We start from the raw sequence: 15,934 nt of genomic DNA, 5'->3' as shown, positions 1-15,934 counted from the left end.
GTGACGTTTTCAGCCTCGGGAGGCGCGTGGGGGGCGCTCACGTGTGTCGTGCGGGCGGTTGTCTGTCCGTCCTCCCAGCGCCTCGTTGAGGGCTGCGCTGTGCACCCCGTAGGAGGAATAACTAGTAAAAAAAAAGGGGGACGACGAGAGTAAATTTCCAGCAATGGGTATCCACGAGTGTCCAAAGCAGCGAGTAGCACTTAACGGGCTAAAAAAGTGTGGTAAAAATATGGATGTGGAGAAGAAAACATCAGCTGTGGATTTCTCTCTGTGAAAGTTAGCGTCGCAGGACATCTGCTCCGTAGACACTGAGGGAGCAAAACTGGGGTTTCCCCAACATAAGTGGAGTTTTGAGAAAAGTTTTTATAGAAAAACAGCTTCTGGCCCATAGGAAGCACAGCCACCATCAGCGGTGTTTGTCACAGTTCCCTAAAAACAGCATTGGGGAAGTACCCATTTCCCAATAGCTTGATTCAAATTTCAGATTCAAGTTCAGACTAAAACCAGATGTCAATCTGACATGGTTTTCATACTGAAAGTGTCTCTGCTCCTCCCAAAATAGTCACACAAGTCATTGCAAGAAACGTTTGTCATACATTACAAAAGACCTTTAAGATCCCCAAGTGCAACCACGAACCCGTCCCCACCATGCTCACTGACTACATCCCTCAGTGCCACATCTCTACAGTTCTTGAACTACCCGAGGGACGGTGACTCTACAACCTTCCTGGGCAGCCTCTGCCACTTGCATCACTGCTCTTTCTAAAGAGATGAAATTGTTCCTAATATCCAACCTGAACTTCCCCGCCATCGCCTCTCATCCTACCGCTATTACCTGGGAGAAGAGGCTGGCTCCCACATTACCACAACCTCATTTTTATCCCCAAAGAGGGATAAAGTCTTCCCCTCTCAGGGATCAAATTTGGTTTAATCATATGGCTGTACTCCAACTTAATATCAAATGACAGTATTTCTCTGTTGAAGTGACAACATCATACTTTGAAAGCATGGACATACCTATTCCCACTATAGTCCCTTTCTTCAGTTGTTCCCATCCTCTTTGTAATTGGAGATCATTTTTTCAGCAGCACACAGAGAATCTAATCCACAGTTTTCCTTAGAAGATAAAGGTACTTCGATTGCAGATGAAAGGAACAGAGTACTGAGGAGAATGGCACATCCTCACAGTGATGTGTGCCTGGGCTCCTTAGAAATAAACTTGTAATTGTCTTTGGAAAAAGAAGCAAAGCTGACTTGAAAGTACATAAGTTTAGTGACAGCAATGAATGCAACTTTGCTTATCCTCAACCAAGAGTGAAATATTCTCTAACCATTGCTCTGAGAGGGTTGAATTGGGTTTTTGTTTGGCTCATTACTTTTATTGATGTTGGAGGCTTCTATCCCCATACACCTTACTTGGTGCTTTTTAAGGTAAGAGATTTAATTATTGCCAGAGTTATTTAAAGGCTGGACAAATGAACATTCTTGTTATACAGGGATTAACACTGCTAATCTCTGTCTTTGCACATGAGAAGATGTAGAGGTCAACTGCTTCGGCATAGCCAGCAGATGCGTGCATCACTACTGCTCGCAGAGCTGCAGTGATGGATATGGCAAGTCACTGCAAAATGAAGGACATTGCCAGTAACTCCAAAGAGCCGCAGCACAGCTAAGTTATGAAGCTCCACAGTTGTTTAATTGGAAACTTGGCACCCAAATGGTTTATTTCTATGAGAAGTCAGCTTGTTGTGATGTTTTATGCCAAGAAATATGGTTGCTTTGATAGGTTATTTAAAAAAAAATGGGCCCGATCCTCCAAATAGCTAAATAAGTGATAATCTGAACACAGAACTAAGCCACTGACTCTGACTTAATTCTTTGTCTGAGCAGAACTGCATTTTGCTATTTCTAGAAACTATTTTGATTTCAAGAAAAGGAGAGTTGGGTGAAGCAGTGCATTGGCACAGTCTGCCTGGGAAGATGGTGGAGTCACTGTCCATGAAGATGTTCAAGTACCATGGTTAGTGGACATGGTGGGGTTGGACTTGGTGATCTTAGAGGTCTTTTGTAACCTTAATGATTCTGTGATTAAGTCCTTCACTCAGAGTATGAAGCACAAAGTAAACTCCGTTATCTCTTACTGAAATGAAACCACCTATTTTCTTTCAGGCAGAGAAAAGATGCTTCAGTCTTCCACAGTTGCAGCGCAGTAAAATCAATATACATACTGCAACATCTGCTCAACACAGGGACAGTACAACAAGGACTTTGCACTAATACCAAAAGTAAAGAAACTGAAAACGTTTTAAGTGATTGAATGTGTACACGAGTAGAGTTAAGTTCTGGGTAGATGTGATATAATGGGTGGTCTGAAGAAATAGCCAGGGGCAACTAACAGAAAATCAGGAAGTCAGAAGAGATCCACTACAGAGGGAGAGATATAGGGGAGGGATGTTAGTAAAGAGACTGGGTCAAAGCCATGAAGTCAGTTATCATGGTTTGTTTGTAAGGTTTGGGTTTTTTCTTTTTTTTCTTTTTTTCCTTCTTCTTTTTTTTTTTTCTCGTCCTAAGTAATGGTTATGTTTTAAACCTTCAACTCTATGATCAGAGTAGATAGTCAGCTTTCATTACTGAAAAAAAATCAACACCCAACAATGAATAAAGGTCATTTTTGGTTTTATGACTATGAAATCAATGGTGAGCTTTCACTACATGAAAACAGAAGAGAAAAAGTCCCAGTGGCATGCTGTGTACATTTGTTTCCATCTCTATTTCGATAGATTTTAGATATTGCTTCTACTTTTTTTTTTTTCTTCTTTTTCTTGCTTGGGGTCTGTAATGTCCCCAATATTTTCTTTCTTTTTCTTTTTTTTTTTTATAATAGCATAATGGTAGATCTATAACAGAACATAAGCAGTTCCATATTCCATTTACTCAGCACCTTGAACACCTTGCATCTTGAATCTTCTCTCACAGTTAGGTTCAAAAAAGCAAACTTGAGGTTTTTGTTGGTGTTGTTTGTGGTTTTGTTTAGTACAACCACATTCTCAGAGTCACGATAGTGTGTCATGGTTTGTCTCATTGGCTTTATTTCAGAATGCTGCTGCACTTCAATTAAAAAAATAATAAAACTAAGATAATTAGTTACTCCATTGTAAAACACTTTGAAGATTTATGGATGAAGGCACTAAGTGGGAACAACTTGAAAATGAAACATCAGATATTCCATATGCACTCATCTCAAGCTTGGTGTTTCAGGAGTGACGATTTAATCCTCTTCAAACTGCTGAGCAGTTCAAATGCCTTTTATCATGATTACTATTTCTCATGCATTTCTCTTCTTATATCTTCCACTTTTAACTCTTTCTCCCATGCAGTATATAAATTGGTTTTGAATGAATCCCTTAAGAATCAAACAGTTTCCTGTAAAAATGTCAAATGTCCCTGACAGCAGTTAAGGAGAAGGATGAATGGAAAACTTTCTTGGTGTAAATACTGGTTGCAAATCACTTGCTGTTTCCAGACAAAATCTTTACATGCTGATTACTCATGCTTAGTATTAGAAAGTAAAGCAAAAATATAGTTTTCTACAAATCTATTCTTATTAAAACTCTTAAATATCATTTATTTATTCTTCACTTGTATTGAAAACATAGACCTGTGCCTTTGTCACATAGGTGCTCAACTGTTAAGCATTTATTGCGTAATTAGGTTTCTGGGTGGTTTTTTTTGGCCTTGAGTACGTGAGGGTTATTCTCTTTTGTAATATTTTAGTCCATCTGAACAAAGCACTGCTGAAGGGGTTTTCCTGATAAGCACTTAGGTCTTTCCCTCCCCACTTTTCTCTTCAGTGTTGCATATTTGTCCCATGGAAGCCATCAGAACCGTCATTTAATACAGCAGAAATTATACAACTGTCCTATCTTAATACTATTCCTTAGTTTTGTACTGGTGACCTTGATGAAGTTTGCTTTAGAGAAAGGCACTAAAACCAGACAAAATGGTTTAAATGAGCTAAGAGTCAGGAAAACTGTAGGAGACAACTGGTTTGGCTTTGGATTTCTGTTTGTTTTTTCTAGGATCAAATCATATCGCTCCACTGAATCAGCAGTAGTACTGAGAGGTCTTTTTTTTGTTGTTTTTTTCCTTAATGCAATGACAAAAATCACTTGCTGCAGTAGGAAAACACACATAACCTCTGGAGCAAGTACATGGCTGAAGATCTGAACAGCATTCCAGGCCGTTCACAAACCCAGGGCAATGAGAGGCAAATTAGCATCCTTTTCGGTTTCTACAATTTGTTCCAATCAGAAAGTAAACAGAAAGGAATTGTGGAAAAGAAACCACTGGTTTCTGACAATAGAACAGAAACAAACCCATAGGTGATCTGGTGAAGACATACAAGCGCAAGAGAGCAAAATTCAACTTTGGTGACATTTGGTGCAACTCCCATTGACACTGAGGTCAGCAGATCCTTATTGCAATGTGAGATTTGGCCACTTGTAGTATAGTTGAGTTTGGAAGCGTGCAGCAGTAAGAAATCATTGGAAAGCCATGGCCCTTAAGATACAAAAAGTTGATTTTTTGCCTATGATTTTTACTTAATTTGCAGACTTAAGTTTTGATTTTATATTTGTTCTGTGATGAATTTAATGTATTTCTATTCCACACGTATTTTTCAAAAAGTAGAGAACTGCAAATCTATCATTGGTCTGTTCTTTTGCTACAAATATTTCTGTACATACACTCATAAGCTTGAAGGAGAATTTGTGTAACTCAGAGCCCAGGAAGGAAGAACATCTTTTTGGTTGCAAGGGAATAGTCTGTACTGATGCACACAAACATGGAAATTATGTAATAAGCACAAGAACCATATCATATCTGGTGGACTTGTACCTGTAAAAGCTCATGTAAATTCAGAATTGTTGCACATAATTTGGAAAGATTTTGCAACAGATAACTTCCTTCTGCTAACAGTTATCTGAAAGTGCATTTTAAGTAGTATTGATTATGAACTCTAATTCCATTTCTGGTTAGATAAATCAAGGCTTCTGGCAAATGTTTATCCAATATCATGTGCATCTAAGCTTAAGAGAGGAAGTAATTTGATCTACTGCTCACGTACTAGAAGTTCTATACCACAATATAAATAGTGAAGAGGAGAGAGGAAAATAGAAAAAGAATTGCTTGTTTAGGTCAAATTTAGACAGGCACAGAAAAAACTGTGTTATTTCTTTTAATTTTTCAGTAGTATTTCTCAAAACACAGTAGGTTGTCAGTTTTACCACTACATAAAAAGAGGGAGTCAATGTTATTTCACATCTTAATGACTTATTTAATGCTCTGTATTAAATGGGACAGACTAGTCTTCAGAAACAGAACTGGCTATATTTCTGTTCTGCAAAAGAGTTATTAGAGGAAGAACTATGTTAGATCTAAATTTGAATTATATGCTGAAAGTGGTAAATCTAGAGGTAAAAAGTGCTTTGAATGAGAGGTCAGAAAGCAATGAAGTTCACTACATGAAAAAAAAAGGAATAAGAACAACAAAGGAGAGGCAAATGACTTCATAACACTTTGCTAAATGTTCTCATATTTACAGAGGGGAACTTGGAGCATTAATCTAATTAATAAAGGAGAACAGGAATCCTGATGACTTCTGCAAGCTGTGAGAATCATCATTCCAAAGGCTAAGCAGCAATGTACTGATGTAGAGGAATAATGGGCAGCTTAATAAGGAAATTATCTAGAAGTCTAAAATGGAAACATTTTATGTACTTACCTAAGCTCATAACAAACACACATGAAGGCTACCACTGCCATTTTGACTGAACTGGGGCACTGCAGCAGCCTTCCCTTGAGCGGATTTTATTTGAGATTACTGTTAATTGCCTGCATAGCAGCACAGTGTACACTTCCAGACTGTCTGGATTGCACAATACCTGAAATGAGCTGAAAGTAGTTTGGAAGGGAGAATTTCGAATCGGAGAGCTCTTTAGAAATAAAGAAATGGTCTCAATATACCCAGATTAAATTCAATAAATTTGAAGGCATTAACTAAGTGCAGCAGAAAAAAAGGAATTATAAGTGGAAAATTAGAAGTAACTAACAGCAGCAAAAAGGGTCTGAGGGCTACAGGAGCTCAGTCTGAACAGATAGCAGCAACAGAGGAGCAAAGATAACATTCATATTAAAGATAACAGCATATTAAAAAAATCACATCTGTAAGACATGAAGGTGAGTCACCTGCTTCATTTGAGGTATCGCATCCCATTTTGGCACTATGCATTAAGACATTATTTTACATTAGATTTCGAAGAGAAGCAGCATATAAGAGAAGTTCGGAAAAGATGTCTCCTGCAGAGAAGTTAAATGAGTCATTCTTGGGAAGAAAGTTAATTTTCCAGGATGGAAATGTTGAAGTTGATCAATGTTTCCTTGTATTTACTACTCGGTACTAGGAAGACAAGTACATTTTTCCTCATTTATAGCACATAAAACTTGAAATAGATAATGGAAAAGGCTTCCTTATGATGAAGGTGGGGAAACAGTAGAAGAAGAATCATAGAATATAGCTGAAGTTCTTTAAGCTTCTTTAAGTTCTATTCCTTCAGCGTAAAAAGACAACTATCCGTTCAGAACAGGCTATACTCATGATGCTCCTTAATGTATGGTGGTGAAGGACCACAGTAGATTCTTCTCAGCCCTGTATTTCAGAACAAGGAAACATTTACTTTATCCAATTTATTGTAGTATCTATCAAAGACATGACAGAACTTTAGGTGGTTTCAGCCAGCAATGCACTGGCTGCTTTTATTTATTCTTGTTCACAACGACCTTAAGATAGCCATAATTTTGATTTTTCTTTATCAACTAAGGCAGGTATTCAAATTTTTATTGGTCTTCAGCAGTACAGATTGGCTTTCAGAAGCCACAAAAAGCAGCTAAACCAGCTTTAGCATTATTGTATGGCACAAACCACTATAGGCCAACAATAAATACAGACTCACGTCCAACTGTGTTTGCAGGGAGAAGCTCTGAACTAAAATGAGCGAAAGTGTAAAATATGTTCCAAGGGTTTTGTTTGTTTGTTTGTTTTTAAGCTGGCTAGCAAGCTGAAAAATGATTGAAACAATCTGATTCACTTTCAGGACACACATTCTTTTCAGGGCAAGCATTGGCTTTCCAATTCCAATAGAATTGTGTAATACATTAAAAAAGAATCCCTTCTACATTTTTCTCCATTTCTTACCCTGCCTGAAATTGCAATAACTTTTCTGCAGGAAAAGTTGGCCCATCGCTTACTTCCAGCCTTCTACTAGTCTTTAGAAAATGCCTGCCTAGTCATTACTGCTTAGTTGGAGTGTCAGTGACTAATAGCAACGCTTTTAATCTTCACAAAGGGTGGTGAATTAAGACTTGCAGTGTCCTTGAGAGGAGATGAGTAAAAGCAACCTGACAAGCCATGAACAAAACCCGGGCACTGCCCAAATAAGCTTAGATACTGCTGACAAAAGTAGAAAGACACGAGTCCTCTAAATACCAGCTACTCGAGCCTGGCTCTCCAGCAGTGTGTGGTTCATCATTTGAAGCTGCTTCCTACTCATCTCTAGGTCTTCAAACAAACTAAGCACACCTTTAACTCCTGAAGTCTACCTTTTTTCTTTTTCTTTTTTTTTGGTCCCCTTACAGGCAGATTTGTCAAGAGTTACTTAGCATGATGAATGTGTGTATCACCACTCTCCAGACTTCCTGCATCACAAGGTTATCTCCAGTTCATTTTACCCACAGTTGTACAGCTGTTCGCTTCTGACCATTTATGAAAACATGGAATCAGACAAAAAGTTGCCAGCTACCTGAGAACATTCATCACAGTTATCTGTAACAACATGCTTCAGCAAGGAAAAAGGGAATTCTCTATTCTCTGCACTGAGAAGCTGCAAAAGCAGCTTCTGTTGGACAGCAACTCCTCTCATCATCAACAGAAATGGCATGCTGGAAAGCAGATAAAACAGAAGAGATTCAGTGTTGACTGTGCTCCTGAATGCATGTACCATCTTTGAAGCATCAGAAGTGTGAGGTGGTTAAGGGAAGAGGAAGCAAGGTCTGGCATGGTGATTCCTTCCATGGGAACAAGGGGAAAACTCTTGACTCATGTTTGGTCTGTAGTTTGCTTTTCAGGACAACTCAGCTCTGCATTTTGCAAAATCCAGGTGTGATCATAATTTTTTACTTAATAATTTCTGAATTAACTGATGGTTGAAACATTTGCCACTGCCTACAGTGACTGAATTCTTGGGGCTCGCAGTCATTCTCATGGAGCAGCATTGGCTTAGACATGAGCCTAATTAAATCACTGCAGCATGCATGCTGCTTAAGCAGTTCCTAAACTGATTTAATTAAAAGCAACTGAAATCATTATTCAAACTTTTTCTTAAGCTGTTCATCTGTGACTGAAGAGAATATTCTCCCATCCCCTGTGCACAGTGTTATACCCAGGCTACTGGGGCATTCAGGCTTATTTGTAGCTATCCTGCCCTCCTGCATCACGCTCAGGTAACTAGAAAACAGGACAGTGAAATGCCACACCCACATCTAAAACAATCATATCACTATCAACTGCCTTTGCTGGTCTATCAGCGTTACTGTAAGAAACACCACAGAAATCTCTCCATGCAAGTTAAGGTTATAAATGTTGGACTTGGCAATGCCAGCAAGACTCTGATGCTAGTATTGTGCAAAACAGTGAGTAACGTGAGAATATTAGATCAAATGCTCTGTATTTGTATTTGTCAAGCAGCTTGACGTATAAATCCATCCTTAATGAGTACTACTAGTTTTCATGCTCCATTCCAGATAATTAGGAAAGTGCCTTTGTTATGTGTCTTTGTATATATATTTTGTACTCTTCCTCTGTTTTAAAATCTGATATGGTTTACTTTGGAATTCTAGATAAATCACTGTGACTTACCCCATTTTCTTTCATATAACAAACAATATTAGAATACTTATCTAAACAGCTCATGTGTCTTCAGAACACATCTCTGTGCTGGAAGTAATGAGTTGTAAATGTTTTTCAAAAAATGACCTATTTAAAAGTAAAATCTGTTGCGGGAGGAAAGGGGATTTATCTTCTAGTGAGGAATCTGACATCTTTTTCCTAGCGTTGTTATAACGCTTGTAGTTTGAGAAATGAGAAAAAGCATTTGTACTGAAGTTGACTCTTTAAGTGCAGTTTCCAAAATCATTTTCAAGCCTCCTCGTTTGTGGTGTTTAAGTGAATAAAGTGTGACGTGTTGTACACCTCAGTCACCGTTGTCTCTTTCCAGGAATTATTTTTTCTTCCTTTTTGTGCTACTTTGCTCCTGTATGATAGTAAACCACCTCTGAGACGCTAACTTAGAATTTGTGCAATGATGTAAACTCAGCTTTTCAATAAAAGGGAGAACGTACTATAACAGTTCATTACCTAAACATTCCCACATCCACAGAAAACATATGCACATGTTCAGGATAGTTAGAAGTCAGTACCAGCATGTACTAAAAGTCTGCATGACAGAAAGCCAGTGAGAACAGCTGCAGCTCAAGTTTCTTTTTTCCTTGCAACCACGTCTTAGGCTTGGAGTTACAATCTATTATCAGATACAAACGTCGCTCATCTGAGATGGGAGACACCTTGCTTAACTTGACATGGTTTTGCTGTTCAGAATCAAATGCTAACCACTATAATAGAGAGCAAATATGGTTTGCTTTCCCCTCCACTCCCACCTTGAAAAAGCACAGGAAGAGTGTTTGCCCACAAGTTACATTGAAGTTTTTTATCATGGCACAAAACTGGTTCTTGTATGCATTGGAATCATTTAGGCAAAGAGACAAGAGCAAGTGTACTCTTCACAGACAATCTATGCCCTTTCCAGGCTGCAGCTTACCCTCTGAAGGGTCCCATCAGCTCTGCTGATTGTGTACATCTACAAATACTGAAATATTTCCATACACAAATGCTAAGCCTGAGTACTCTGAAAGATACCGAGAGACAGAACTGCAATGGTAATTGAGAAACCATGGCAGCCTTCCCCACCCCAAAGGCAGAGTACATTCTACACACATATCCATCCATCCCTGAGCACACTGCCATCTCACCTCGCTGTGTCCCAGGGAAGGGAAGAGGGAGAATTGAGCATGTCAGTACCCTAATCTGATGGGAGCATGAGTCTTCTGCTTAACTATGCTCTGCAGTTCTTTCTGAATGTGCTTTGTCTCTTCTGTAAAAACATGAGGCATCATGAGAGCAGGATGCAAGTTTGCTGTCATTGGTGAAGTGGATAAAGAATAGCTTGATGTTCTTTGAAGTACAGAACACACAGCATATCTGAGAGCATAGAATAAATTCCTCAACGTATTGCAGATGGGAAACAGTGTCATTAACACACTAATGCACACACACAGAAAAATAAATAAACCCACAAAACAGCAAGGTTATGGGGACAGGCAACATCATTGATTTTCCCCCCACCACAAAGTGGTATATGGAATTGTATTATTGTTGCAGAACCCCGTGGGGATTTTGATGTTGACTTCACGATTTATAGACTAAATATTAGTAATACATGATTATTTTTAGAAACTAATGAACTTGAACCCATCCCTAGCCAGTAGTTCCATGTCCTTTGTTCATTTACCTCAAAAATAATTGGTTTAATTTATGGAAAGTTAGAAGAAAGTTTCAAATCTGCATAAGGCAGGCAAACATGCAGCATGATTTTAAGACATAAATTAGTATTTGAACTCCTGTGAACCATTCATACTTGGAAGAATGCAGATTGATTGTTCTGGTGTCTCTCCTAGCAAGTACCATCACACAAGCTAGCTTCTGTCTTATTGTTTTCTGTTTCTGTAATTGCTATCCTAGTAACAAACCAAGCTGTCTTCACTCAGCCTTGCTCACGATGATTTAACCAGGCAGCGCAGCTCTGAGTTCCTCTCTTCCCCTACTGCCTGCTGAAGTGGAGAATTAAGCCACGTTCACAAATCTAATTCCAGCTATTTGTTTTGTAACCTTACACACCACTCTATGTCAGGCAGCTACAGGAAAAAAAAATGCCCAAACAATAAAACAAAAGTACAAAGAACAGCTTATTACTGCAGCAAGCAATTAAAATGGCTCACTCGCTTTCTCACTTTCATTCCTCAGCAAGCATCTCACCAGAGTCCAGAAAGAAAATTAAACCTTTATTACTGCCTAGTCATCAGGCAGGGCTGGATAAAGGGGACAAACATTTCTTCATTTATTTCTCATTTAAAATTTGATGGGAAAGATTTGTGTTTATTTGCCTTATAAAAAGTAAACATGGTACCTAAGAAGCCGACACTTCTAATTTGCGGAAATTAATTCTATCAAGTACCAAGCACATGGCATTCAAATAGGAGTTCCTTCAAATAAAGATTAATGAAATACAGTAGATGTGCATGCAAATCTGCCTTGGAGACTGAGTCTAGCTTGCTGCAACTTGTCCAACACCTTCTGTTTATTTTTCTCTCTCCCCGAACTTCCATCTCACAGCCTTTGCCCTTGTTTAATGAACTCCTTTATAGAAGGAACACGAGTCCTCTTATGGGAAAAGCACTTAGCGCATTGAGTCATCCTGTAAACGGATGTATGACAACAGCACTTACACTGCTGGAAGTCAGAAAGACCATGGGGTTATCAGAACTAATATTGCCAAAACTTGATCCCTGTTGTAAGAGTTCAGTCCAAGCAGCTTGCACTAAAAATGTGGGATAAAACAAAGAAACAATGCTGAGAAGGAGTGCACTTGATGCATTGCCTCAAAGAAAGGCTAAGGCTCCCGCTGGGCTTCACACCATTTTGGTTATTTCCAAATCTGATATTAGCATATAAGTATTCTACTTGCAGTTCTGCCTCCTAAGGCATATCCCTTCTTCCTGACTTGTCAGTGAACTCCAGCTGGGAAAGCAGCACTGTGGTTGCACTTCTGAGATGCTCTATGCGCTGACACAAGCCTAAACACGACTCCCTGGGTTGGGTGGAGAGGGAGTGACCAAGTTACAAAACACATCCACAGATAAACGTTTGGAATACGTTGATCTTCATGCAATTTTTTCTTAAGAGAAGGTGACAGTAGAGCATTAGCAGGCTTCAAGCACACCTTGAGCCCATGTACACCATACTGAATGTATTGCCCATCATACAGGTGCATTGCTCCACGTAGCCCCTGTAGCACTGAAATTAAGTTAGCATTCAGCATAACACAGTAAAAGACAGAGCCAAGAAGCACCTCTTCCCCTATAAACTGCTTGAAATGCAAATCAAGAGGTGATAAAAGACCAACTTTCTATATTTGATCTGTAGCTTCCATTGAATTATCTTACCCCACTAATTTCTGCTGTCTTTGATCTTTAAAAAGGTACAATGAGGGATACATACACTTTGCATCTGGAATCCCAGAAAGGCTATTATAGTATTAATGAGAACTGGGCTTACCTAGCCTACACAGTTTTCCCCCTAAATAGGTAGCTCCCAAAATAACCTTGTTTCAAAGGCTCTAAAAAGAAATGCATCCATAGAAGTTGTTTGTTCTCAAAAAGATGAGCCAGACCATTCTCTGCACCCTAATGTCCCTTCCAGAACTGGATTTCTTCCATGCCATCTTCTCGTTTAAGCTCCTATACTTTATTTTTAAAGTGGAATGTTTGAACGTGCATCTCTTCAGCCTCAGAGACATCAGTGTTGGCACAAGGTATCAAGATCCTCTGTGGGATACTGCTGTGGGATATTAGTGCTATGATAAGCACTCTTCTGTGATGTTTTGGTTCAAGATTTCCTCAGCTATTTAATTTCAGCTTTTTAAAAATTGAGCGTCCTTTAAAAGGAAACTGAATTAGAGTGAAAGCAATAAATGCATTCATTCAGCGTGCTTGGCCAAAATAGCTCACAGAGGTTTGGAATAAAACGACCCTTGTCTGTAGCAGACCATTACAAGCACAGACAGAATGGTTTTGCCTAGAGGATAAAATGCCTTTTAATGCTAGGAAAGAGTGAGGGGAATATCTTGATGGTCATGAAAATCAGTTTGATCAGATAAAATAATTAAAATGCTTCTCCTAATAGAAAGTAGGGGGAAGATAGGAAGTCAGAAGTACATAGAGGCAAAAGCAAAGTGAGCCTTCATCATAAGTAAAACACTTAATGCTCTTCCCTTCCTGTCTCCCTTACAAAAAGTTCAAATAATTCATCACAGAAGGAATTTAGGAGGAAAAAAAGCATCACATATCTTCCTCCTCGTCCTCCATTGTTCCCAGTTATACCTCCTGAAATGATATCACAGCCCTTATCAATTTCACCCTGTCAGTACTTTTATAATGTCCACTTTCTTTTTTTTTCCCCTAAAAAAAGTTCTGATTTTGGTCTTCAGATGGACCAAGCTGACAAGGTTTGTCAGCTGCCACATCCAGAGACAAAATCTGCAGCTCAGAAGGCCATCTATATCCTAGGCTGCATGAAAAGAGGAGTAGCCAGCAGCGAGGGAGGTGATTGTCCCCCTCTACTCGTCTCTTATGAGGCCTCATCTGGAGAACTGTGTCTGGGGCTCTCAGCACAAGAAAGATGCAGAGCTTGGGGAACGGGTCCAGAGGAGGGCCACTAAGATGATCAGAGAGCTGGAGCACCTCTCCTACAAAGAAAGATTGAGGGAACTGAGCTTGATTAGCTTGGAGAAGAGAACGCTCCACGAAGACCTCATTGTGGCCTTCCAGTACTTAAAGGGAGCATATAAACGAGATGGACTGTTTACAAGGGTGGATAGTGATAGGACAAGGGGGAATGGTTTTAAACTAAGACAGAGGAGATTCAGGTTACATATTAGGAGGAATTTTTTCCCCCATAGGGTGGTGACACACTGGAACAGGTTGCCCAAGGATGTTGTGGATGCCCTATGTGTGGAGGCATTCAAGGCCAGGCTGGGCAGCCTGGTCTGGTGGTGCACATAGCAGGGGAGTTGAAACTGGATGATTGTTGTGGTCTTTTTCAACCCAGGCCATTCTGTGATTCTATTCTGATAACGAACCTAGATGCACAGCAGCTGTTGCATCCAGGAAACCCTACTCTGCACATCGGCAATTGGCTTCTCCTGAAATGAACTTTCAGATGTCACAGCAACTGACCCTTCAGGGAACGTTTCTTTCAGTTCTTCTTCTTTGATCACAAGTTCTCTCAAAGGACTGCATTAAAAAGTTATGCATGCTTGCATGCTTTTTCAGTACTTTTTTTTTTTCCCCATGCTCAAGATCACTAGACTGCAGACATCTTATATTCACCCCACTTAGCAGAATGCAGGAAATGTAAGGTAGAGATGCACATGATGTATTGAGCAGTGCATGTGGCTCCCTGTGAGCAGACCCAGGTGCCCATCCTTAGGCAACCTGCAGAGATGTGCTAGTATGGAACCTGTGATCCTGCTGCATGCTCTGAAGGAAGAGGTTATTTTAGCTAGCAGTGTATCTGAGCATTAAAAATCAGCCAGCAAAGTGAGGAGTTATGTATTTTCATAGGAAGTAATCTCCCAACTCCTGCCACAGGAGCAGCATTTTAGAGGACACTTCACTCTGCTTTTGAGAGCAATAGGATATAATGCATTCCAGGGCAAAGTGCTTTCTGAAGAGGCTGTGGCATGCTTTCCAGATGGGCTGTGCATTATGCCTCCATGCTGTTAGCATACACTTCAGGAGCCCTGCCAGCCACAGGAAGCTGCTGATGCGCTCACTTGCATGTTTTAAGATGTCTTACGGTGAGCTGCCAGATTTCAGACAGAGGTTTTTGTTCTGTGTGCCAAATATTCCTTAAAGAAAACATACTCCATTTTCTCTCGTCTGATTCTTGCACTACTTAAGGGAAATTATGTTCTAGTCTGCTGCAGAGGAAGATTATGGTTTCTGTTTTTTCCTGAACAGAATTCTAAGTTAGACAAACATCTGGTTAAATCACATCTTCACATCAAACACTTGCTTCTTACGTTTGTCTGTTGATACCCTGTCAGCTGCTACAGATAATTATCTGTCTGCAGATGTCAGAAGCATGCACTGACCTTGTTTCCAACAGCAGGTTGTCATGGCACATGCCAACTTGGTCTTACACCACTGTCTAGACACAGCCAAAATTAATCTCGGCCTTTTCTGACACTGTTATGGGAACAGTGAGTCTGTAACCCAGCTCTTCAATCCATCCGACCCAGGGCAAAAGAATTGCTTCAGCCTGAACTAAAAATGAACCCAGACAACAGAAGCATGTCCCCATCTTGGACTACTGTTGCCAAGTACAATTATTTTTGCCTTCACATGTCAAAATGATAAGTGTGGGACTGTTGTTTTTATATTGTAAATAGAAGTTTGCTCAAGACTAAAAATGCAAAAAGCCACAGACAAGAGCATTCTCCATCTCCTCCTCCCCCATAGCCAAAAGCCATTGAAATTTAGTCACATATATAGGTATGTCTGCTTAATTTGATCTTTCTTACAGCTTTAATTCCCATCATTTGTATTGTCAAATCTCTGTCCTGCTAGGCACAAACACAGTACCAAGATCCCACTTTCCAGCATTGTCTGTGCTCAGAGCTTCTGAGCTAAGCCTCGAGCTGAGCAGTACAAGAATTGCCAAAGCAAAAATGTAACGTGTAGCTGGCTTTTGTGCTCCTATGCTGAGTTTAGATCTCACATAACCCATCACCATATACAGAAAAAACTACATTCAAGACCAAAATAATTAAGAGTTGCTTGAAGACTGTTCATTAGTGTGATTTCCCTTCCAACACACATGGCATATTTGTAGTAAAAAATTCCTTTTAATTGCCTTTAAGGTTTTTCCTTCCCTTTATTCTGTTTACATATATAGACACAGAAGAAAAGCTACATTTGTTACATA

Source organism: Meleagris gallopavo, chromosome 4 (assembly GCF_000146605.3).
Source record: "Meleagris gallopavo isolate NT-WF06-2002-E0010 breed Aviagen turkey brand Nicholas breeding stock chromosome 4, Turkey_5.1, whole genome shotgun sequence".
Classification (NCBI taxonomy): domain Eukaryota; kingdom Metazoa; phylum Chordata; class Aves; order Galliformes; family Phasianidae; genus Meleagris; species Meleagris gallopavo.
Note: the sequence above shows the minus strand (reverse complement) of the source record.